Source organism: Macadamia integrifolia, chromosome 1 (assembly GCF_013358625.1).
Source record: "Macadamia integrifolia cultivar HAES 741 chromosome 1, SCU_Mint_v3, whole genome shotgun sequence".
Taxonomy (NCBI): Eukaryota; Viridiplantae; Streptophyta; class Magnoliopsida; order Proteales; family Proteaceae; genus Macadamia; species Macadamia integrifolia.
The window spans coordinates 15,566,443-15,589,415 of NC_056557.1; the positions used below are offsets into that span (position 1 = coordinate 15,566,443).

Below are 22,973 nucleotides of genomic sequence, written 5' to 3' on the forward strand. Positions count from 1 at the left end.
CGGCCCAGCCTGGACCGTTTATTAAATGTGTCAGGCTTGAGCTCGACCCGTTTACAAATAGTCAGTCTTAGTCATGCTACTTACTGTCGGCGCCCGATCGAGACCGACTAAATGACACTCGACTGAGACTAGCCTATTGTGCACCGGCCTGACCCGACCCTTTAATGATTGTAGAATACCTATTTTACCCCCCAAATTAAAGAGTAAAAGTTAAAAAGTAATGACATGTTCACATTTTAAATAATGGTTATATTTGGTATCATTTATTGATTTATTGTCATTTTTTTTGGGCTTGCATGAGTGAGCTTGAATATAAGAGCACATTTTAAAGAGGGTCTGTTTAAAAACCAGTTAAAACCCGTTTAACATTAAACATGTCCGCAGTCCGGTTAAGGCCCGACTAAAGCCAGATTAAGGTAGCCCGATTATAGCCCGAGGTCGACCAATCGAATATAAAGCATACCATGCCCTTAATAACTAAGCCCAATTAGTTAAATGGGCGGACACGGTGCAACCTTTAAGAGTCTTTAAGCCCAATTAAACCCGACCGAAACCGACCCGGCCCGACCGGTTGACACCCCTACCCCTACCTAAATCCATGTGTGGATGTTCCCATGGTGAAACCCCATTGTGAGTTTGAAGTTCTCATATGGTCGAGTGACTTCCACATTTGGGTTGAGGGAGCTCAGTTCTTTGAGCTACATCTATCAACCGGGAAGCAGATGTGGGTCTTAAGGGTCTGGAGTTCATACATGGCAGTGGTGATGAAAAGTTTGGAGGACGAAAAGATGGAAGCGGCATCGACGGAAGAGATGGTGGAGGTGGAGAACAGAACATTTTAGGAAGGAGAAGACCCATTTTTAAGAAACGGTAAATTTTGTTCCGCTTAGAAGTATCCGTACACCTGCAGGAGTTATAAAATTCCGATTATAGACGAGGGTCGAGGGTTATGGAGGTGGATAACAGCGATTTCAAGGCTGCCAGGGACGGAGCTCCTACCCGAGGGACGATACGAAGTGATAATCCATGGTTGGGAGATCCAATCACGCAAACGATCCATTCTCAACTCCGTGGCACTTCTGGTTTATGAAGAAAAGCTTCAGAACACTTACCAGAGATGGTTTTTGGAGAGAGTTCCTTAGTTCTTGTATGACAAAATACTGGAACTAAAATTCATTTCAATGGATGGAAGGAGGAAGCTTTACTTCCATTTGAAGTCCCTGTAGCCGCAAAATGGAAATCCAGAAGCAACCCATCTCAGTAGGTGATACTTGACTAGGATTATACATTCCCAACTCCATATTGAGGAAGTGAAACAGTTGAAATAATCCCAGACACGGTATGGTCCTCTTCTATTTGGAAAGTAATTTTTTTAGTTAATATATTAGGTACTCTGTAGATTAGTGGATTCATAATCATCTTTCCTTTTAAGTTTCAATCTGTAAAGTTTTTTTAGTTTATATATTAGTTAATTTCTTGTGTACCTCTATGTCTCTCTCAACTCTTTTTGATTAATGTCGTTTCAGTAGAGTGTTCATGTGTATAAAAACTTCTCGATTTCTGTCTATAAGATGCACACCGGGTGTTTGGCAAAATAGCCTCAAGGTTATAACATGAGCCGTCCTGTTGAAAAATTTAATCTCCTGAAAACAAACATTGGAAAATTTTACATGTAATATCTTACGCTGAAACAAATGGAGCCTTAGGTGCAATGTCACATAAGGGCCAATGCAAAAGGGAGTATTTCTCTCACTTTTCAGAGAGAGTTGAGAAGTTGGCTAGGCTAGTTAAAAATTGAAGCTTCTGTCAGGCACTTGGTTGTGCTAACCTGTGTTTTATCATCAATGCCAATTCTCAACTTTCGCAAACACCCTCAGTGAGAAGCAGCAGCACCTTCCCTGTACAGATTTTTTTTATAGGTCCTAATTGTCCTATTCTGGGGGAAGGTGGGTGTGAACCAGGAGACTTGAACCCAAGACCTCCTGGTAGGATGGGCTTTAACACTCCACACTCTACGAAGTTTGCTGGGCACTTGGTCACCTCCCTGTACTGAATGCTTTGGTTTGATTCCCAAACTTCAGAATAAGTAAAGAGGTAGTGGACTTCCTACGAAAAGAAAAAAAGGGGGTAAAATTCAGTTTTATATTAGAAATTCAAAATGGTTGCAAGGGATTTTTGAGCATTGTGGTAAAATTATTACTTAACTAATACATCAAGTTCAAACTTCAATCACATATGAAATGCCTAGAGATGCACATGATCCCTCCAATAAATCTCAGAAAAAAACAAAGAATAAAATAAAACAAAAATAAGCAATAAGAAATTAGTCTTAGAGTCAACCAGGCAAGGGGGAATTGATCATCCTATCTAAACAGAATCACCCTTGCTAAAACATAGCAGCAACTTGATGACTAATCTGAAGTAAATATAAAAAATCAAATGAAATTTAACAAAGGGAAATGAGGACTAAATGATATCTAATATCAAATATAGAAATAACCACCAAATAAAAATGTTAATTAGTGTCATGCATATATTAAAGTACACACAGGAAACACACACGGACAAACAGCAAGAGAGTAAAATAGAGAGTAAATATTACAAATGAGACTCGAAAATGTCTGAAATGACACGTGGAACTTAATCAAACGTTCAAAATACCCTTTTTCAACAACACTACCTTCCACTACTAGGAGAAGAGGCGCAGAAACGAACTTCCAATGGTCCCAAAACATTGTCTTTGTATGTAAAGAAGCTGGATTTGATGTTTGCACTCATATATAAGGTCTACATTAGCACAGCAAAGAGAGAAATATGTATTTATTATTAGGTTAAAGCAGGAAAGCTATATTACTGACATTCAGAAATTTAAAAAACCAGACGGAATAGATATGTTACTTTATCCCTGATCACAAAGTATGCCTCAGCAGATGCTTCAGTTCAGACCTTTTCAAGTTTTCTGTTTGGTAAGACCAAAATTCCTTGCACTAATGGTTTAAACAGAATTTTTTATTTTTTTATTTTTTTGCACACAAAAGAAAAGGAAAAATGAAAGTTGAAGGAAGGGTTGGGGGGGGGGGATGGAAAGAGAAAGAAAGGGGAAAAAAGACTCGCCAGACTTGATTGGAGAGCCACCTTAAATTCTTACAACTCATTAAACACGCTCCAGCATTTCAACGCCAAAATGGCCTGATTTAAACTTAATGGTTGGTATATGTTGGATCTTATACTAATCAACTCCCCCATCTTTTTCAACCATTTTTACCAATTCCTGTGGCATACCAAGTAAGCGGAGCTTCTGGAGAGTGGCGACTTGTTGCAATCCATCTGGTATCTCGTCTAGCTTCTTAAACGGACAAGATTTAGAACCTTGAGACTGCACAATGACATTTCTTCCACCTTCCATTCTTTTAACTCTTTTAAAGCTAGAAGATCCAGGCGTATAAGTTTAGAAAACCCATTTGCAGGAAAAACTATCTGATTTCCCAAGAAAGATACCTCTTGGAGTTGGAGGAACTTTAGGTTCTTTAATGCTGCTAGGATTTCCATTGATTCACCTTCCTCTAGATCAGTTTGAGATAACTGCAATTCAGTAAGATTTGGGGGAAAATCACCAGGATCAGCTGGTAGCTTTAACATCATACCTGACAATCTCAGTTTGTAGAGGTGGATATGTTGTGAAAGTGAGACTGAAAATGTTAGAGTGCCCTTCCAATGGATGTCCAACTCCACAAGGTATATAAAGTTGAGAATCGAATTAGATAATTCTTCTCCACAAAGTGCCATGTTCACTTCAGTTAACTTAAGCTTTCTGAGATTGGTTAATTGCCAAAAGTCATTACATATCCAATTGTCTCCTCTTGTAGATAGTGTCCGAAGATTCCTTAGTCGCCCGATTTGTGTAGGATGAGCACCACCATGACAACAGTTGGCATGAACAATCTTGCAGTGAAGATTACATGAAAATCCATTACCAGTATCAGATGAATTAGAATCTGCAACAGGTTTAAGATTAGCATAAAAATTTCTTAGCTCCTCCAATTCCCATACTGACCAAGGTATCCCATCGATTCCAATCTCTGATATATCTAGAGTTTGTAAATTTCGGAGATTGCGTATTGAGGGTGGAAGCCTTTCTATCCTAGCTCCATGTAGATTCAACTACTTGAGGAGGGCAAGTTTCCCTATTTCATCAGGTAAGATCCTGAGATAATCCCCTCGTAGATCCAACACCCTAATAAGTTTGAAGCTTTTATAGAAAGACTTGTTCTCTAATATTGCATTCCTCAAGGAATTGAAGCACAGAATCGAACGAGGATTATTGAAAGAGGAGCTATTCGCGATTTCAGTCCCTTTAGTGGCCTCATTAGTTGAATGAACCGCAAGTCGACGTAACATATTAAGGGTTGCCGAACCTTTACTCCCCAAAACATCAAGAAATTTGTCTTATCGTCCTTTTGAGATCGTAAACTCTCGAAAGAGATCCTGTATACCACATGTTTCAAGACTTCCATCGAATCTTCTACGTCCTGCTTGGATCATGTTCCTTTGAATTAGTTCTTCCAGGTAGTCCTCAGCAACGTCCTCCATTGTTTCTGCTCCTTTATCTTCTATGAAACCCTCTGCGATCCATAATTGAATTAAGTTTTCACAATCGATCAGACAGTCTTCTGGGAACAGGCCGAAATAGAGAAAACAAGGCTTCAAGAAATTAGGTAGATTATCATAACTCAAAGATGGTAGCTCCAACCATTCAGTAGTAGAGCCGTGAAGTAGCTGTCACCTCACACTTTGTAGTACTTTATTCCACACATGAATTGTTTTCTGCTTTCTTGACAAGAGACCACCCAATACAACAATTGCAAGCGGTAAACCTTCTCACTTTTCAGCAAAGTTCTCTGCTAAATCCTTCAGTTGTTCAGGGAATCAACTTTGCTTAGGGAAAACTTTTTTTTCAAGAGCTGTAAACTATCCTCTTTTATCAAAGGTCTTATCTCATAAGGATCCATAGATGAGTTGGCACGTTTGGCTACTTTACCAAAGCGAGAAGTAAGTAGTATTCTATTTTTTGTGCTGTTGGTTTTTGCTAGGACCTCTTTGCATAATGCATCCCAATCTCTTTTCTTCCTTACATCATCAAGCACTATTAATAAATCCCCCATATCTCCTTCCTTCCCAGGATTTTGATTCTTGATGCTTTGCAAGATACTATCTGGTTTGAATTTTGGGGAGACATGTACCCAAGCACATGAATCAAATTGATATTTAACATCATTGTAGACCTCGTGAGCAAGGGTGGTCTTACCTGAACCAGGCATCCCAACTATTGAAACAACATGGAGTGGTGACAATTCTTCTTGGTTCAACAACTTTTGAATTACTTCTTTTGCCTGACTTTCGAAGCCAACGACATCGTCTTCCACCATATCAGGGGCTCTCCTCTCATTCATTGCCACATCCTTGCCCAAAGACTTTTTACCTTCTAGCTTATCAATGGCATACTTTGATTTGTAAGATGAAATCCTATCAATCCTTCTGTTGATTCCATCAATCTTGTTCCCCAACTTATGAAGAGAAATAAGTCGGCTAGGATAATTGGTCAGTGTTCTTATGTTTCTTTGCCGTAGCCGCTTTACCTTGAGGATGAAGATGTCAAGGACATCCTCAGCATCATAAGCAAGGTCTCTGATCTGGCTTACCCATATGTCCACTCTCTCATTCTTATTGCCTTGCATTGCAGCATCCTTTAGAAAGGAACTGATCCATTGGAGCTCATCAAGAAGAGACACAACCTGGTCTTGCACCCCGCTTAGAAATTTGTATTCTTCTAATACAATCACCCCTAGTCTCTGGGCAAAAGATGTGATTGCACCTTCAGCCATTTTCTCCCCTTCTTTTTAAAGAAAGGGTGAGGGGATGTGGTGGCAGGGGAGGTTGCAGGGAATTTCTCACTTGAATTACGCCTGCAATTGCTTTTAGGAAGCTTGTAGTGTGGTTTTCCCTGTGGCAGTTCTATGGAAAAAACAGCCACGTGTGAAGAGTTGTATACACTCTTGCTATGCTTCTTTTCTTCTGCCTTTGTGGTATATTGGTGAGTACCCAGACTTTGTGGAACCCATCTAGTGGTACACCTGACCATAGGACTTTTGGTGGTTCAACTCAATATTTGCCATGTTGTAGCTTGGTACTTTAATTACCTGTCAAATTTGAAATCAATTAGAGTTGGTTATTTGTGTTAACTCTGAAAATTTATAATTTAAACAAATTAAATGAATTATAAAAAAATATACCAATACATGAAGGTGAATGATTGAGTTTCTTATAGTGAAATTTGTTTTTTTTTTTTTAGTTATGAGTGAAATAGAAATATATTAAAGCAAAGGGATAACTATAAAGCAACCACGAGGGGAACAAAGGAGAACAAAACATAACCATCAAGGAAAAATCAGCTACTTAAAGCAATCTAATCTGAGGGCCACGGGAAGATTCAATATGGCGATTCTTTGCACAGTCCAAGTCAGAGGCCTGAAGATGGTTGACCCTTGACTTTTATCTCAAACTCTATAGAACTCCAAATCTGGATGAAGGAACTAGATGTAGAAGACCACTTGTGCTTGTTTCTTTCCCACACAATATGATAAATATAGGCATAAAAAACCAACTTGATTACCTTGTTACAATCAGATTTTCCTCTAAACTCTTTTTGGATCCACTTCTATTCACCGTCAAAGGAAGAGGAAGGAATATGAGAGGCAGCATTTCTGGAGAGCCCCTTTCCACACTGGCATATAGAAAGGACATTTGAAGAATAGGTCCTATAAAACTTCTTTTAAGGAATGGGCTTGACTGGGTCATTTCTCAAGGGCAATAGAGATCATGACGTGTACCTAGACCATTAAAACAAGAGGAAATTACACTCCCCTTCCCTGTATGTTTCAAGTATTACACAACCCTCCCCTGAGAAGTTTGAAATTACACTCCCTTTCCTTCTAGGTTCTAGATTCTATCAACCGTACCCTGACCGTGAGTGAGAAACCATTAAGTGAGGAATCATGTTGTACAAACTTGCTTTAAACCCCAAAATACCCTAAATCCAATGGAGATGACCTATTTGCCCTCAACACATATTCTCATCTTCTTCCATGAGGAAACCATTAACTGATTGGGATTTAGGGTTTCTGAACTTGAGATTTAGGGATTTTAGGGTTCTTCAAATTGGTGTGCCTCTCTAATACTCCCTCAGGCGATTGTTTTGCAGCGTTCTTTTTCTCCGGACAGCGGGCTCCTCGGAAACCCTAATCTCCTCGTCATTCTCCTCTTCTTCTTCCTCTTCCCTAGACTCGAAGACGGGTCCTCCAACCCTTTTTAGACCTTGTGGCCAATGGAGTGGAGCCGCTGATGTTCCTTGAGACAGAATTGGGTAAAGCATTTCCCTTCTAGGTTGTTGCAGAGGCATTGAGATTGTTTCTTTCCACCTGTGGTGCCCATTTGCTTACCAATAATCCTCTGTTTTGCTCTATAATCCAATCCTCAAATCCCTCTAGTGCCACCAGCTTTTGGATGGCTATTCTTGGCTGGGTTTAACTTCCCTTAAGAACAGAATATAACCAGTAAAGAGAGTAAATGATAAACCCTTCCAAACCAATGGGTGTCAATTCTGTGAACTTTTAAATTGTTAGATGAGTCAAAATATATAATGAATTCAAAACAATGCAATAAGTTGCATTAGTCAGACTGATTTTTTCTTAAGTCTTATTCTTAAGCCCCATTGAAGGTTTACAGTAGGCTTAGTTCTCTATGTGCCACTTGCATTTGCAGAAGGATTAGATTCTATAGATTGGGTTTCCTAAATGGAGCTATCACTTGGTGACATGGTAAAATGCTCGAGCTACCTGTTTGAAGACTTGGTTTTCTAGTCTGGAAAGTGGAAAATTTTGTGCAAACTATGCCTAAGGTTAGGACTGTTTTCATTTTCAATCTCCCGCCATGGAAACCTGCAATAGTGGGACTTGCACTGTGTTTACAGCCCTTTTATGGGTTCCATGGAATATGAGCAATTATTCATGCACCATTGTAGCAATAAATCAAAAGCAAACAAGCACCATGGGATTTTGTTCATGTTAACACTCGAACTCACTACTCAGTAGGATTGCGGAATTGGTGCATCCCATTTTTCCTACAAACTGACCTTTGAATTCCTAATGACTTAGGTGATATAAATAGAGGTAGAACTAAAGAGTAATGCTGGACAAAATTATAGGTAAGATGGAAGTCATATAAGTGAAGAGATCAACTATTTCTTTGTGAACTTTCAGTAGAGTGATAAGCTTTAAAGTTCGACATCTCCTATTCTGATTTTCTAACCAAGTTTTATATTTTGTTTTTTCTAGGAACTGATGAAGTAATGGTTTTCATATCTTCTTCCAACTTTGTGATACTATATAGAGCTTCAAAAAATTTGCTTTCAATCTCTTACAGAAACAAGAAGTTGAAGTTAGTTGATCCTGTTAGGTGGTGGCAAACATCTTTTAAAGGTTATAGAAGCCCTTAGACAATAATAGAAGTCTGAATTTATGTCAAATTCTACTGGAGGCCTCACAACCCAGATGAAATTCTTGCTGCTCGCTTCCAATGCTTTTGCCAATTCCATCATTTGGGTAGAAGAGATTGTGTTTTGAGACCCAAAAGAAATATACAAAACAGAGTCTTGGGGATAGGAATCCAGCCAATTGATGCAACGATTGCAATCGTTTCTTGGTTTCTCTGTTAACGATGAACGAGTTGGGCCGATTGCCAAAACAGGGATTCCGGTTTTCTTCCTCCTAAAATAGCTTAAACCAAGCTGATCTAAGCCCTCCACTATATTGAATAAGAGCCCATTAGGAAAACCACAATCGAAGTTGACCCTGGATGAATACAAACCATGGATTGATACCATTTGCGTCCTTGACGTTATTAACATTCCAGGTCTCGACCTCAACTTCTCCTCAGGCCAAGGCTTCCTTCTTGTTGTTGTGGTTGTTGTCAGCATTCCTTTTGTCGTCTAGGTTGAAGAGGGACCAGAGAGTGCTCTGACCCCGAACGTCACAAGACTTGCGCTGAGGCTCAAACATACCGGAGAAGCCCTCACCTTTTCCTGCGGAAAAAGGACTTGCTCTGACGGAATTCGGGAAAGAAAGAGGAGGCTCCAAATTTATAAAAAAATGGCGTACAGTAAGCTTGGGGCTCCAGATTTATAACAAAATGGCGTGCAATGCACTCCCTACCCATGGTGCATTGAAAGACACGCCAACCGCCGTTGGGAACGAAGACGGAGTTTTGCAGTGGTCTCTTTCTCGGGACCTTTGAAAGACTTATGTTTTAGATAAAGGGGATGGGGGTAAAAAGGACATTTAACACTTGATTCTAACAGAGCTAACAGCATAGGGTGCGGTTGTAATTTCAAACTTCGTAGGGGGTTTAAGTGTAATACTTGAAACATATAGGGGAGGGGAGTGTAATTTCCTCTTAAAACAAATAAAACAAATAGTCTTCCCTAGCATTCTAGCAAAAACAACAATTAGGAATACTTATATTCTTAAGAAGGAGAAACTCCTAGGTGGGTAGGGATTTGGACAGAGCCATCCAAGCAATAAAGTTGTGCCTCAGAATATAATGGCTGAACCACACCTCTCCACCAAGGAACAAGGTTACCCTTGGACTTGACCAAGTCCTAGGCTGAAGTAGAAAACTGGAAAGCACTTTGAGGATGTAAGAACCCACTAAGCAACATTCCCACTCCTAGAGGGTCTTCTAAGAATCGCATGAAGCTGGTCCCAATCCAAAGCATGGTCTGAGGACACTTGAAGACCGGGAGACCAATGACTAATGGGGACATCCACATATACTAGCGATGCTGACGCAAGAACCAGCCACATTCATTATGGCTGGAGGATGCTTTCATGGAAGGAAACTAGAGGAGAAGAAGGAAGGAAGAAGACGGAAGAAGGGAGGAAGAAGACTGCTGGTTGACCAGCCTTGTCCCACCGTGAGAGTGTGGAAAGAGACTAGAGACTCTCTCTCCTATCGCCCAAGATTGTGTGGACCCCACAGCTGCTTTGTTAATTAGTAGTTTATTTTTCTAGTATCTTATTTGTCTAGATCTTTGAGATAAGTTAGGAAACCGAAATAATATCTTCCTATTTGTCCCAAGTTGTTGGGTTCAATTAGGAAAATCCCTTTTATGTTAGATTATTTCCCTAATTGTTGTTGTTGTTGTTGTTTTTTTTTTTTTTTTTTTTTTTTTTTTTTTCTCTTTTAGTAATTATTTTCCTACTTATGTAAGGCCATTGGCCACAATTGCAGTTTAGTGAATTAATGAATGAAAAACAAAGGACCGACGTCTCTCTCTCTCTCTCTCGTTTCTCTCTATCTCGTCTCTCTCTTCCTTGTCTCTCACTTTCTTGTCTCTCTCTTTCTCGTCTCTTACCCCATCACCCTAGCAAGCTGATGTGGAGCTGCAACTTCTTCTCCTCAGTGGACCTGGTTTCTCCCTTCTCCTCTGATCTGGACAGCAGGTAAGGTACTAACCTATTTCCTTTCTCTTCCCCCCCCCCCCTTCTCCCCTTTTTCCTCATCATTGTACTGCTGAAACCGTAGACTGCTGCTATTGTTTTTCAGACCTAGACTTTTTTTTTTTTATTGAATCCCTGCTGGTTTTCTTATTAGTTGATTGAATTAAGGAAATCATGACACTTACTCTTTGTTTCTTGAACTGATCTTGTGCTTAAACTACCATACGCTGCCATGTTCCCTTCCCCATGTTCCCCACTTGAAGTCTAGGTAGTTTATGTGCTTTTCCTTCTAGATTAGTATTGACTGCTGCTACATTGCTTAATTGTCTTCTAATATATGCGTGTTTATTAATGTGTTGTGCTGTCCTCCCATTAATCTCAGTCCCAATCTAAGCCCTAGCGAGTCTATTTTTGTCCACATGGGCAACACCTGTAGGGAGTCTAGTTGTTTAGGTATCCTCCTACATCAATGACCATCATAGATTATAGAGGAGACAAGAGCCAACCTATCAGAACCTACATCATATCTTATCCGATTGTCGAAGGTAGGAAGAAGAGCCCCACAAGGTTGTCAATCATCAAGCCACAGCCGAGTAGTGGAACTATCATCAATCTTATTCTTAATTGCATCCAAAACAAGAGGTCTGACCTTAAGACTCTTTGATTTAGTTATGGCCAAGAATATGGGAGGAGAGAGAAGCTTTGGTAATTCTTTGGTGTTTCATGAAGGTGAAGGGGTGGCTGTGGGGTTGCCCTTAGTTGGGGTGTCTGATCATTGGGATGAAGGTGGATCTAGGACAAATTCTCTTGGGAATCAGGATCTCTTGGTTGATTTAGCTAGGGTGGATATGACAACCCATCTTACGCTGCCTTGGTGAAGAAGTCCATTTCATCGCCATTAGTTGATTGCTTGCCTGATCCGATGAAAGAATGGGAATTGAATCGCATTAAGATCCCACAAAAGGTTTATGAAAACCAGTTGGAGAGACACATGTTTACTCTCATTGACCTCTTGAATATGAAGTTTTTATCTTTGCAACATATCTGTGCCTTCTTTCTAGGTTATTGGGGTCTTTTTGGTAAGCTAGATCTGCTTCCCTAGGCTGTGGTTTTGTTTTCTTTTGCCTCATTCTGGGAGAAGATATGTTTAGGGTTTGTTAAGTGTGGACCTTATCGTATTGAGGGACAACTTCTCAGATTTCAGAGATGGAAGCCAAATTTCAAGTTTAATGCTCAACAAGATGCACCCATCGCCTCGTCTGGGTTCATTTTCTGGGTTTTCCCTAGGAGTTTTGGCATGAAGTATTACTTTCTATTGTAAAGGTGGTAGGGCTCCTAGTAGCCATTGATAGGAGGACAAAGGGCGATCTTAGGGCACTTTGCTCGGGTCTGTGTGGACATTGAGGTCTCTCAACCGAGACTTGACGCAATCTTTGGATATGTTCCTTTTCAAGCAAGAAGTTGTTTATGAAAGTTCTCCTAGTCAATGTGGAGTGTGTAAGAGGTTTGGCCGTGCTACTGTTGCTTGCTGATCTCAAGACATTGATAAGGAGGTGGCTCCTGAGATCCCTAGTGTAGTGTTTGTTGATGATGGCGATAAGGTTCGGCATGTTAAAGGTAAGGAGATTTTCAGGGCTGATTGTTCTTCTTCTGATGGTGTAGCCAAGAGAACAAAACTTAGGAAGCACCAGCGGTGTCCTGGGGCTAAGCAGTCGGCATCTTCTTCCTCTTCTGGTAATCTGGGTTTGGAAGATGTGTCCATTGGAGGTTCCCAGGATTATCGGTTTTGAAGCGGCTGGGGCAATTGATGGTTGTCATGTAGAGGCCATTAATCGTGATGTGGGCTTGTTACGGGAGGTCGTTTTGCCGGTTGAAGCTAGTGATCTATTATTGCATGTGGATGTGCCTAATGGGCGTTCTATATTTTCTAGCCACCATGATGTGAATCAGTTATCTTCTGATGCTGATTTGACCTTTCTGGTAGTGATGAGATCCATATAATTGGTTGTTTGAACCTGATTCCCTTGACAATGTTGTTGTTGTTGTTGCTAGTGATCTGTCTTTGTCTAGTCCTATTGTGACTACCGATGCGTTCGGGGAAAAAAACAACTGTACAATTTGAAGAGGTCCATCTAGTGTGCGGTTCCTTTCACTACCATGTAGAAAAAGAAATTTTACGCACTTCCAAGAGGGCTCAGAAGGAGGATCAACCTCAGAAACAGCCGGTTCAGTTGTGATGATCAACTCGTTTTATTACTCCCCCAATGAGTTTATTATAAAGGTTATATATAGGAAAAACCTAGTTCAGAATTCTCTAGATGTGGTATGCATTGCGGAGCCTTTGGTAGGTACTTTGCTGTTTCCTAAATTATTTTTTCAATCTATTGGTTACTGTGCATATCTGATTAACAATGTCTGGATTGATAAAAAACCAAATCTTTGGACTGTTTGGAGGAGCTCTGTTCCAAGGTCATCGATTATTAGCTTCATAAGTCAACATATCACTTTGTATTGATTTAACGAAGATAAGTTTATTTTGTCTGCCATCCATATGAGTTGCTTCAAAGCTCTGAGGGGGGATTTATGGTTGGATCTTGGTGCGCTTGTCATTTCCACCATTCCCTAAGTGGTTATTGGAGATTTTATGAAGAACAAGAACTTTAACGGAAATTAAAAAATGAAGAAGTCTTCTATGAACATCAAGATTGTTCGATCTTAAATGTCTTTTTTTCATATAATCTTGATGTTGATGATTTCCGTAAGATTGAATTCCCATTGAAGTTATAAAAAGAATTAAATGCATAAACCCAAGAAACTAGATGGTTTGACTTAGAAAACTTGTATTATCTTGTTATTCGCAGTCTTCCGTGACTAGCGATTGTCATCCGTGCTACATTGGATAAAAAGTAAAATAGATGGACTCATGGATTGTCGTCTGTTGGGCCTTTGTTGAAACAAAAACAGTGGCTTTTGAGTCCCTTGTTTTGTGATCGACCCTGGAAACCTGTGGTCTTCTGTGGGTGGAGCATTTAATGTTCCGCACTAGTTATGTTTGACTTGTTGATTGAATATTTATTACATCACTTGGACTCTAACCAACTATGAGGAAATCTAGGCATCTTAAATGATGTTAATGAGTTTTGACATCTATTTTTTTTTTCCCTTTTATACTAAGAACAAGTCTTGAAAATACAAGATGAATTAATACTTCCCATTAAGATGAAACTGAAAAGGGTTTTGGTTTTGAACTTGAATATTTTCCACCTAAAGGAAAACAATGTTTGATTTTAATGGTTAGTTCATTGCCTATAAAAGGACATAAGTCATCAAACCTGAAAGTGATAGATCACAAAAAAGATTGAACTTAAAAGAGTATATCATTTTGAAAGAGGGCAAAGAAATCTCGTGAGAATCATTTGTCCTTAATTTTTGCAGCTCCTGACTTGTAAGTCTTTCCATTGTTTTTACTATGAGCTTGAAGCTCATAGTTATACTGTGTAAGAGAAGGGGAAATGCTTGGCCGGTGGTCTGGGTACTCAATAAGAGGAACTGTGATTAGGTTTGTGAAATCCTTAGTCAAGTGTGGCTTGGGTGCTCAGTCCAAGGGATTGTGATTGAGTTGTGGAAATCCTTGGTTGGTGGTTTGGGTGCCACTTGAGGGACTATGATTGGTTATAAGGCTTGATTCCTGCCATTTGGAAAGAAATCCCCATAGTGGAAGAAATCCTTAGTCTAGTGGATCTGGGTTGTGGACGTAGGATCTTAGATCTGAACCACTGGAAATCTCTTGGGTCCCCCATTGCCTTTTACTTTATCTCTCCCTTGCACTCTCTTACCTTTTTCCTACTTGTTTTCTTCATTTTCCATTAGTTAGAATTTTCTTTGCTAGTTTTCCATCATTTGCAAGTTGTAAGAGACAAATAACTTTTAGTTTGAAAAGATAGTTACCCAATTCACTCCCTCTTGATTGTTGTCGTTCGATCCCGCAATGGTGCAAACAACTTGTCAGTAGTAGGGCATACAGACTCTTAACTTCCTATCATATAAAGATGATAGGAAGTCAATTTCCGGGATGTTGTTCATGTTAGGAGGAGGGGAGTCATATGGAAAAGTGCTAAGTAGAAATCAACAACTGATTCCACAACTGAGGCTGAGTATTTGGAAGCTTGTGAAGCAGCCAAGGAAGGCGTGTAGCTGAGAAAGTTCTTGACCAATCTAAAGGTTGTACCTAACCTTGTTAGACCCCCTATGTCTCTATTATTTGACAATAGAGGAGCCATTGCTCAAGCTAAGAAACCTATAGCTCATTAGAAGAAAAAGCATATGGAGCGCAAATATTATCTCATTTGAGAGATCATATAGCGTGGCGATATTTCACTTGTCCAAGTTGATTCTGTAGATAATTTGTCTGACCCCTTGACGAAATAACTCACACCTATTGTATTTAGTATGCATGTTGAGAACATGGGTTTAAGAGTAGTTAGACATTGACTTTGATGTACAAGTAGGGGGTTATTGGCTATTGTGATGTATGACCATCAAACACAATTTAATTGGATTAATTAATTGCTTTCATTTTGTGCTTGCTATTATTGTTATAGTTTGTGTAATTACCCATTTGTACCGTTACTTGTTCTTAACAATGGGCAGACTTGGACACTATTCTAGGGTTGCCATATTGTATATTCCTCCAATAGGTGGGTAGAAATGTAAATATAGGTACTTAATGTGTTGAACATTGATTCACTAGATTCTTGAATAATGCACCATCAAGTTTTTTTATAGCAATAGAAATTTCTAGTAGTCTCTTTTTCTGTACCTGAGAGGCACTGATATTGAATTTGTATCTTGTGTACTTATGGTGAGTCAATGGTTGATGTCTACCGATAAGACTGACTACACACCGGCTGCTTGGTGTACACAATATAAATGAAAGTGGGGGTGACACTCAATAGGGTTTGCACTACCCGTTTAGTGAGAGTTTCCGAGAGTTGTCAGACTTTAATTTGAAGAAATCCAAGGCCTTGGTAGATGTTTTGTGAAGAATTTTTAAAAGAGTATTTATTTTATCATTATTAAATAAATAATATTTGAAAAATGTTTCAAATGATTTTCGTGTCCATGGTGGTGATTTATATTCCATGGTTGCAATGTTTATGCAGATGTTGGGAGTGTGGGGAGAAAGTGTTACGAAAATATCTACTGGGTATTTTTAGGATACGCCTGTTATAGTGTTGCATTTAGGTGTAGTAAAGACTAACTTAATGGCTAAGCTTTTAGGATCACACCACTTGGCGTGATTTAGAGCATTAGCTAATCAAGCATTTTCTATTTAAGAAGAGGTTTTGGCCAAAATCTAATTGCACAACTCATTATTACACAAAGTGAGAAAAGAGATCGAAGAGAAAAAGAGGAGTCTTCTTCGTCTTCAACCTTGAGGATTCGGCCGTTGAAGAGGGTGCAAGCTTTAGTGATCACATCCGAGTGCTGCATTCCTTTGGAGGAGCATGCGATCATTTTGTTCTTGGTTACCTATGCATTCCCATATTTGATTGTATGATGCGCTTATTGAGATTCCTGTTCTTAAAAATTTTGGATGAGATATTGTATCGAATCGCTTCCACCACCGTGTTCAACCATCTGATGAACCATTTACATATGGTACTGAGATTATCTTTCTACTGATGTTATAAACCCTGGGACCGACAACTTCACATCTCTTGGTACTTGACTAATTGTGGAAAGTGACGGCTGATGAAATCTATGAGTTTGAATGAGTAGTGAAACCTTGGTCATGTCCCTATGAGTTAGGGAGGGCTTCTAACTTGTCTAATGCATATCCCAGCCATGTTCTTTGGAACTTATCATTAGATTTTATCCCTCCCTCATGCGCAGATCCTCTACTTGATCTTGTGCTCTTGTTGTTCGTAGCTTCAAGCTGTTGCTCTTTTTTTTTATCCTCTTCCACCACCCCCCCCCCCCGGGGGGACCGCCCTTTTCTTCCATTCTTTTTCTCACCTGGATGTTCTGTCCATGCGCTTCATTCAAATAAACCATATAAAATGATAAAGCTATATGTGAAATTAAAAAATAACCATATATCTCTGGCCAGCTCAATGAAACGTCTTTTCTTCCACCCAAAATATCCTTTCATTACAAGACTACACAAGCAAGTGAACTTGATGATTCTATTGGTTTTGTAGATATAAATCATAATATAGCTAGTGTTTATTTAGATAGATTCTATTGAGTCTCTGGTTAGTTATATTTCAGTATGATTATGTAGATTCAAGGTCGAACAGACAACAAAATTGAGGTGAATCTGCAAAAGACTGCATACTTGACAAGGCTAGCAGGGAGGTCACTCATCGTAAATCCGATTGATGCCGTACTTCTTACTTTGTCTTTAACTGAAACACTAGAAGAAGACCCAGTTATATCTTGTGATAATTTTCCCAGCAGGGATTTTATCAGTGCATGGTATAGGAAAATGGATGGATTATGGATGAAGACTTGAGAGAGAGACAAAGTACAGTGTTAGTACCTGCAGGAGATACTGATGAGTAGTTGGGAAGAGCAGAAACTCATGAAGCCAGCCATATCTTCAGCTCCCATTCTCTACAACCTTCTGAAGTTTGCCCATCCAGACTCTGAAGCACATGAAACACGAATCTGTGTATCTGATGATGGAGTAAAACACAGCCACGAGTGTGGGGCAGTCAGGTCATGCCTCGGCATAGCTTTATCACTTTTTATTTTTTTCTTTACTTTTTGGTAAAGTTAGCAAATCTTTAACAGTAGTGGTTTACAATTCGGGAGTCCGGATCAGGACCTCATTCTCATCGGTGCATACTAACCCTACAACCGCATGGATCAGGCCATACCAGAGTTGAATGAGAACCATTCAACTATTACTGAAAGCAATGAAGAGCATTAAACAACCCCATGTGAGTAACCTATGGTGTACCTACTGAGAGTCGAACTTAGGACATTTGAGTTTATGGTTCGTACTAAGTTTGTTGTTCATCAACTGGGATGCCTATCCTCTCATCATGAACAACATATTAGATCATGTTGAAATTTATTGGCTATGATGACAAATAGCCAGTCTTGTTTGCAACATTGCTTACATAAGACTTTCCACAGATCTTGTAGACTCAAGTTAATAAATATTTTGATTAAAACCAAACTCCTTTATCAATTTGATTAAACTTGACGTTCCAGCTTCAAGAGGCTTATTTTTATCCATAAATGGACTTTAACTACTTGCACACATCGTTCCCCTCTCGAAAAAGTGAACCCGTCTGGTTTGGACATGTTGATGTCCCCAACCTGATAGATGTTCATAACTGTTGTTAAAACATCTATTAGCAGTGAAATTGAATGGATTTCATCATCATGACTGATGAAAAGGTTCCATTAGAATTAACGCCCTTACGTTGGGTATAACCCTTTGCTACTGGTCTTGACTTGAATCATTCCACATTACCATCAATGCCTTTCTTCCTTTCGTGGGTTCATTTGTAGCCAATGGTCTAATACCCTATCAAGGATCTACTAAAGTTCAGGCACAATTAGAAGACATGGAATTCATCTAATTAAGCTTGCATATGGGTTCATACTGAAAAATATTAGACGGTTTAGAGGTCTAACAGTCCTCCCACTGCATCTAGGCTATATAAGATCTTCAACTAGTGGTTTTACGTCAAATTTTGTTGGAACGGTCTGAGCATCTTAATTATCTAACTCTTTGATGAACACTGGATGAGAAATGGCTGTCTGTTAGTCTTGGATTCTAGCTTGTCTATCAGTTTCCATTTCACATGCGCATGGTAGCCCCATACTCTCAGATGTTGTAGGCTAGGGCTTTTGCCCATTCCACAACTCATAGGAATTTAGGTGTAGATTTGCTCAGAACCCTATTTAGAATACAAATTACAACTTCTAAGGCGAATCCCTAGAAGCAGGATAGGGATAGTTGGGAATACGTAATCATTGACCGAATCATGTCTAATAGAATTTGGTTCCTTTTCTCTGAAACACCATTTTGTTGTGGTTCCTAATGCAATCAAGTGAGACCCCCAAATTCATCAGTCAAGTATTCACCACTTTATTTAGATCTGAGGCACTTAATATGTTTACCTAACAACAATAACAAACTCAGCCTTATCACAAAATAAAGGGGTTTGCGGTTGGATACATGGATCCGTGCGAAACCAAAAGTTTCATGGTGTTCTTAACATCAGCTTTAAACTCTTTGAAATTTTATTTCTGTTGCATTAGGTAAATATATCCATATTAGGAATAATCATTGGTGATGTGACAAAGTAAAAATATACATGCCTAGCTTGGATATCTAGGGTCCACATACATTTCAATGGATAAGATCCAATGTACTTTCGACTCTACCTTCCATCTTGGGTAAGGGCATCTAAGCTATTTTTCCCTATAAGCAAGATTCACAAGTTGGATAAGGTTGTACCCCAAGATTTTCAAGAGGTCTACCCTTACGAATCTATTAATCATCTCTACACCAATGTGGTCTAGCCTAAGATACCAAAGATAGGTTTGGTTCATTGGAGATTGTTTTCATTTCATTACTCTTAACAATCATACTGGAATTGTTGAATTCATTCAAGACATATTTAAGAAAAATATAGTCCATTAATTCTATATCCAAAGGCAACGAACTTGCCATAAAAAAATAATAATAATAATCAAATCATCATTAAATGAAAGACTACATAACCTTCATCAATAAGTCATGAAACTGAAATCAAATTCCTATTGAATACCTGAGAGTGGTGTAATAAAAACTTAGATGGTTTCTCTATCCGAAGACAATTCTTCCTACGAAGAGTATCCTCAAGGTGCTCCACAAGCTCTTTAGCAGATTAGTCATCACATAAATCTCAAGGCCACTACTGTCAATCAAACCATTTTTGAAGGCCCATGATTGGATGTCCATTTGATTGAATTCCTCTCAGTTCACAAAGTCCACACCATCAAATGTGTGTGGATGTGGAGGACTTAATGGAAGATTCAAGAACAAATAAGATTCTAATCCCTATAAACATTTCAAATTCTTATTCTAAGTTACATCTCATGAAATTTAAAAAATTGAAATTAAAATTAATTAATTACAATTCTTTGAGAAGTCCCCTTGAGATAACAAACTCTCTCCATTCAGGGTTGCCAAATGGGATACATATCTTAAATGGAAAAAGAAAGAAGAGAGATAAGAATGTAATAAAAAAAAAATGCATGATGCATCACATTACATCACATAAATTCAATCCCATGACCATCCCATGCTATAAAACAAAGGTGAGGCACAATATTGCATTTCACAATATTAACTTTAATATAAATGAAAGAATTGCAATTCACTTTTTCTTTGTGATAAATATGCAAAAAATAAGGTTTAGGGGCATATAGGTAATTACAACCAATCATATACAATTAAACTCTTTACTTCAATCGCAAGAGAGGGTGCAAAAACAAAAATTAGGGTTTTGAAGGGTATTTTGGTCATTTCAATATTTTGAAATGTTCCTCTTGATTGAATACTTTTCATCACCAAAACATTGAAGTTCTTTTGATTCCATTTAGTCATTAGGGGTGTTTTCATCAGCTAGATCTCATCTAATCACCCCCTAGGGAAAATAAGGGTAATATAGTCAATTCACATTGTCAATTGCAATTTTGAAATTTTAATGATCAAATCTAGAATTTTAAAATTTATTTGACATGTTGTCCAAAAACAATTTTGGTACATTATGTTTTGATATGGTTTAAAACCGGTTCAACCTGATATGAGGTCTATCACCCAAATCCCAAGCCCACAAACCATACCTGATTTGGGTCAAACCCAAATAAACTTGGGTTGGGCCTAAGTCCCAAACGTTTATTTATTTATTTATTTCTGCTGAAGTCTACTGTAGCATTGGAGGTCTCAGAGTGTTGCTGTGGTTTGGATAACATTTCACTTTAATACTAGGGATTCAAAGATATGAAATGCCTAAAGATGCACATGATGCCTCCAATAATTCTCAGAGAAAATATACTATTTGGTATAGGAAAAAAAAAAAAAAAGAATAAAATAAAACAAAACTAAGGAACAAGAATTAGTCTTAGAATCAACCAAGCAAGGGGGAATAGATCATCCCATCTAAACATAATCTCACACTTGCTAAAACATAGCAGCAACTTGATGACTAATCTGAAGTATATATCTAAGAATCAAATGAAAATTAACAGAGGCAAAATTAACAACAACTGCCTAGCACAGTGGGTGAGCTGTGGAGTGCAAGAGAATGGGAGCGGAGATGAACTTCCAATTGTCCCAAAACATTATCCTTATTAATGAAGCTGGATTTGACATTCACTTCATATATAAGGTTTGCATTAGCACAACAAAGAGAGAAATATGTATTCATTATAAGTTTAAAGCAGGAAGGCTATGTTCCTGACATTCAAAAACTTAAGAAAACGGATGAAATAGATACACATGGGTACAATTTAAACCTGCTCTTGTACCATTTAAAGTTTCTATCCCAAAAGTTAGAACTAGTTGGTGGAGAGACTCCTAGGTGTGTGTAAGAGGGATTGTAGGCTAATTAGTAGCGGATGTGTGACTGAACCCTCAGAAGTTGATAGAATCAAATAAAGAACAAGGATTTACAGAAGTCATTGATATCCATAGCTTCTTCACCTATTTTGAAAGAGAGTCTTGGTGGCTAACTTCAAAGTATAATCATGACTCATTACTAGATCTTCTATTGTGGATTTCAAATGCAATAAGGTTAAACCATTTAAACTCCAAACCTTTACCAAAATTGAACGAACCTTTACACAAAAACTATGAAACCATTTATCATATGGTTCGATTTTGGATTAAAATTGAAACCATGATTTGATTTTGACCATTTTGGTAAACTGTTTAAATATAGCGTTAAACCGATTAACGTATATGTAGTAAGTTTAAGTCATTCAATATTAAGTTTACATACATTTCAATAAAAAAAATTCAAGTTTACATTAAACAACTATTAAAAAAAAATCATATAACAATAAATAATTTAATTCAATGTTACAATTTACATCTATTTCACTAAAAATTTTAAAGGTAAACAAGTTGTTTGGATAAAAAATTAGGAAACATAAGAAAATCGTTTAAAACATTCAAATCGAAAAATGAAGACCTCTCAAGGGCATAGTTGGTCTTCCTGTCTAAAACACTTTCAATTGTTTTTGCTTGTGTGTAGAGATGTGAATAAATCGAATTTTAAGCATGCATGATAATATCCTCATTTGAATCCATTTTATCAAATTCAACATCCAGATTCAGTTCATTTGTCCATTGGGTGTTACCCAATGGCGTAGGTAGACATCAGCGCATGGCCAATGTGAGGGGGCGCATGAGCATCTTTAGCTCATGGCAACAAAATCTTTTTGCACCCATTGTGTCACGACCCAAACCTGGGATAGGGTATGATCACTTCTTCACGGATGGCGATCAAATGATTGAGACTAAAATATGTCATCTTAAAGAACCAGACCAAGAAGGTTATAATCCTATCCCATGAAATATCTTAGTATCTTGCTGAACAATTGATATCTAACCATAAAATGTACTCAGCAAAGAATCAATACAGCATCAGTACTATCTTTCAAAACTACCAGACAAGATGACCTACCACCTGCGAAGAAAGCTCTACCAAAATGTAGTTTTCAATTTTTAATCATCCCCTTTTTCTGCGTATATGTATTTGGTGCAATTTTATGAATCCTCAAAGTCGCAAATACATTCTTAAGCCGGTGCATTATTAGAATTTTGTAGGAACAAAACCCATATGTTTCACAAGAATGACTCTACCCAGCCGTCACTCCTACACAATGTACCACTCTTCCTAGATCCATCTGGCAGTGATTAAGTACATTAAGGAGATATGACACTTTAACAATAACCCAATCCCTGTGGTTTTACCCACATGGCAGGGTTTGGAATCCCAACGGCCTCCATATGACGTTGATTTGGGGATGGTGGGCCATACCTTTCACTAGAGAGGAGGAGTATAAAATGTGGAGGAGAGAGACTGGTACTACAACTAGGTGCAAAGGGCCGAATTGGGCCGGGCTTCTTAAAACTCTAGCCTAACCCTGAGTCCCCTTAATTGGGCCCAAACCCTCCCTGACCCTAACTCAGGGCCGTAAAACTTCAACCCAAGCCCAACCCTTCAAGGTTTAACCCAACCCTTACCTGCCTAGATTGGCCCTGATTTTTCAGGGTCGGGCCTGGATGACCTTGACTGACCTTGACCCTGCTTGACCCTGGTTTGCCATCAAGGGTCAAGTATACCCTAATCCTGACCCTACAAAATATGAAATAACTAAAAAATAAAAAATATTCATAATAAA

The 22,973-nt window shown here is 38.6% G+C and overlaps 1 long non-coding RNA gene across 2 annotated transcripts; it reads left to right on the forward strand.

Annotated features, from left to right (window-relative positions):
* The first annotated feature begins 648 nt into the window (after positions 1-648).
* On the forward strand, positions 649-17,675 carry LOC122084495. Of its 2 annotated transcripts, none has more exons than XR_006141923.1 (3): positions 649-1,339; positions 10,482-10,561; positions 16,840-17,675. It is a non-coding gene; the product is annotated as an uncharacterized LOC122084495 (long non-coding RNA). The 2 variants fall into 2 exon arrangements; XR_006141927.1 differs by having other exon boundaries at positions 10,482-10,556.
* Positions 17,676-22,973: the final 5,298 nt, after the last annotated feature.